A 4,290-nucleotide genomic window follows, 5' to 3' on the forward strand; every position below is an offset into this window, starting at 1 on the left:
TACCTCTCCTCTCGTATTTTCACTATTATTACCTCTCCTCCTGTCAGTTTCCCTTTCATTACCTCTCCTGTCTGTTTGCCTATCATTACCTCTCCTCCTGTCTGTTTCCCTATCATTATCTCTCCTGTCTGTTTCCCTGTCATTACCTCTCCTGTCTGTTTCACTATCATTACCTCTCCTGTCTGTTTCACTATCATTACCTCTCCTTTCTGTTTCCCTTGCATTATCTCTCCTGTCTTTCAATGTCATTACCTATCCTGTCTGTTTCCTTATCATTAACTTTCCTTCTGTCTGTTTCCCTTTTATTATCTCTCCTGTATGGTTACCTGTCATTACCTCTCCTGTCATTATTCCTTATCATTAACTTTCCTCCTGTCTGTTTCACTTTTATTATCTCTCCTGTCTGTTTACCTGTCATTACCTCTCCTGTCTGTTTCCCTAGCATTACCTTTCCTCTCATCTTTTCACTATCATTACCTCTCCTCTCTCCTCCTGTCTGTTTCCCTATCATTATCACTCCTGTCTGTTTCTTTTCTTTTTTTATTGAGGTTCTTAAACATACAGAGTATAGAAAAAGTACAATGCAATACATGTTGTATAAATATAGTTAAGTACACATGAGAGCTTGTTTAAAACAATCAAAGTCATAACATGGAATATTGTGTAGAATCTCAGAATTTTTCTTTTAAAGTTACCTTCACTTTGTATTATATTGGGCCAATCTTGGACCCTTGACCACCTGTAAAAATTGTTATTAGAAGGTAGAAAATAATAGACCACTTTTGGGTCTGTATATAACTCAATATGTATATACTGTATGTATAGTTCAAGAAGATATATAAAAATAAACAAGTAGCTTGACTGATGACAAACTAGCAAATGTATAATAGACTAATAGACAATGATGCTCTAATATAATATATAGGGAATATACAAATGAGAAATGTGAGTCTAATGGAGTGCTAGTGAAACCAATACAGAGAGACCCTATGACATAATCTTGTGTATATATCTGATAGCATGAGGGATATTTACATCCTAATAGGAATGTTTTCTGTTATCTAAGCTTTCTTATATTAAATACTTGCAATTTGGATATCCCCAAGTGAGAAATGAGAAATGAAAAATAGTAGCCTCTCTTAAGGCGTTTAATAGAATAATTTCACTGGTAGGAGTGAATTTCGGGGGAAATACAGTATTTATAGGTTTCTGAGAATGTATCTAATACACAAGCAAAACTGCATCGTACATACTAGAAAGCAGTTGGTACTTAAACTTCGAAACTCTCAAAGATATATAACTGTATGTTGCATCCCACAGTTCCAATATTAATTAAAACATAATTAAGCTATTATTGGAGTGGGGAGTATACCATCAGACCAGTGATCTACGATATCTATACTATATTATAAAACACAGTAGGCAGTGGTAGTAACTATTGTGTAGGCTTTTAGTAGTAATGGCAAAATTGGAGGACACAAAGGAAATCTTTCCATATGGTCAACAAGCTAGATATTATGTAGAAGAAAGTATAATTTGTTATCATGGCTAGTTGTATAGGTGATAGAGTGTCTATAAGTGTACTGTCCTTGAGAGATCAGTGACGTCTATCTTAAAAAATAATAATACAAAGCCAGAGTCCCATCAAGTTAGAACAGTGAGATGACCTACATATTGTACAGAGGCTAAATACATCATGCCGCCTCGGCCGCCGACAGCATTAAATCTATCACAAATGGCCATCTCATATGCGCCATTAAACTCAATGTAGCTCGCTCCTGCTCTGTCTGACAGCGGGAGCGAGCTACATTGAGTGTAATGGCGCGATCGGGTCGGGCTGTGACTAGACAGTTGCCAAGATGCGCTCAGAGGGAAAACCAGACCCGCTCAGTAGAGCACAGAGGGCGGGTCTGAAAAACCCTCTTTTTTTAATAAAAATTTCACCGGCAATATTATGTTACATAAAGCTAGCACTAATATAATGTTATATAATTCTGCACTATGTTAAGAATTATATAACATTATTTTCTAGGTTTACTGGCCCTTTAAGGCACAGTCAGTCTCTGGAAAGATATAATTTTGCTGCTGGTGTCATTGTTAAGTACTCATCCTATACCGGTTTTGTAGCACTATGGGAAACTGAAAGAACCAAAGAGTCTTTTACTGTATCTGCTAATCTCCCAGATTGTGGTTTGACAAGGGCCTGGGTTAAATTTCATTGTGCTCGTTTTCGTATATTGCCCATATTAGCTTGGCATCTCTATCTCTGCGGAAAACAGCTCTTGCTGTCTGCAGAGGAATATTAGTGTAATAAATAGGCTCACGTGTCTTAGGAGACTCTGCTTCGTTGGCTTGCCTAAACTTGGTCGATGTCCCAGAGGCAATAGCTAGGGCTTCCTTGGGACTTGATTCCAGTGAAGCATCAGTCACAGCTGTTGAATCTGTCTTTTGTGATATGGCAATGTCACACTTGATCTCGCGGCATGTATCTCTCAGTGCAATAGGCTCAACAACAGGGATCTCCTTATAGGCGGCTCGCCATATATTCCATTGGGGAACAGGGAGTTCAGCATGTTCCTGCTCAGGTAAGACATAATCTTTGCCAAAACATCCGCCCATCAGTCTGTGGAACTTTGCAAAATGTTCCTCTAACAGCCTTAGCAAAGTTTCTTTGAGGTTCTGCGCCTCCATGATTACAACAGGGTCCATCTTGTTTCTGATGCGATTATCACTTTAGTCTCCCACTTGTAACAGATTAATTATCCTGTTGCAGGATATCATAAACCCGGAGTTCTGGGGGGTTTGTACGCCAGCCCCAGACCTGCGTTGCTTACCTTACACAGGACTTGTTTCTTGTGGTCAACCCACAGCTCAAGTACTTCAGACGGCAAAATGTCTTCCAGGCCTGTGAAAAAGTCTGCTACGCAGCATGTCCCAAAGAGTATAGGCCAAAACACAGTCATAACATCCGCCCTTCGGATTTATTCACACTTAGCACAATAGTTTTCTTAATGGTATGAAAAACTATAGGTTTATTGTAGGTAATTTTGATGAAAATCTGTAATTCTCCTGGAGCTTCACTGAGACGCGCCTTGTTGCTTTGGGAGTAGGCTCCGCCCCCACTCCTGTCTGTTTCCCTGTCATTACCTCTCCTCTCTTCTTTTCACTATCATTACCTCTCCTGCCTGTTTCCCTGTTATTACCTCTCCTCCTTCAGTCTCTGCTACACTAATAAAATGCCAGTGCTGACCAACAATGTACAGCGTATCAATTATGTGATCTACTTCCATATATGTGTTTAACCTTTTAATGCCGTTATTCCGTTCTATTACGTCATAGCCAACGGCTGTCCTGAAGCCTTCTGTGCTTCCAGGATTTGATTGTGGTCTGGAGGGCGTTCCTAGGGTTGTTGGGACGCCCCCCCCCCCAGACACGATCCAATAATTGAAATCTCGCGATCGTGCACACGGTTTTAATTTGTCTACATCGGAACAGTTGTTTCGATGTAGACACTTTAACCCTGTCGCTAAAGGGTTAAAAAACATGCAAAAACACCATGTAAAGTAAATAAATATCCTGCACAAATATAATTTGATGTGTTTTTAAATTGATTTGCTTTTTTCCTTAATGTTTGCAATAGCCTGTGCACATAATCACCGACTGCCAGGAGCAGTAATACATGCTGGTAGTTAGATGCTGATTGGTGGCTGCACATGTATGCCTCTATTCAGATATCTCCCATTAGTTCAGTATCTCACAGTAGTGCATTGCTGCTCTTTTAACAAAGGATACAAAGAGAATGAAGCACATTTGATAAAATAAGTAAATTGTTTCCTCTGTCTGAATTAAGAAAGAAAGATTTTGTTTTCATGTCCCTTTAATAAATAGCAACTGCAAAACAATGGCCTTTATACTAGAAATATGACAGTTGCTAACCTTGTTGTCAGCTGACTAAAGCCTTGATTCACTCCTCCAAATAAGGCACATTGTAAGTTGAGAAAAAATAATGTGCTCAAAAGATATACTTGATTTTAAACTGAGAAGGTAGAATTTTAAATTATTTGTAAATGTATTTTCTTTATATACAGACAATATGTAAGCAGCTTGGTTTCATGTAGCAGATATGAGACAATGGCCTCCATTTATGAAGCTGCTTAAAGGGACACTGAACCCAAATTTTTTATTTTGTGATTCAGATAGAGCATGTAATTTTAAGCAACTTTCTAATTTACTCCTATTATCAATATTTCTTCTTTCTCTTGAATTCTTTATTTGAAAAAGAAGGAAACT

Source organism: Bombina bombina, chromosome 1 (assembly GCF_027579735.1).
Source record: "Bombina bombina isolate aBomBom1 chromosome 1, aBomBom1.pri, whole genome shotgun sequence".
Lineage (NCBI taxonomy): Eukaryota > Metazoa > Chordata > Amphibia > Anura > Bombinatoridae > Bombina > Bombina bombina.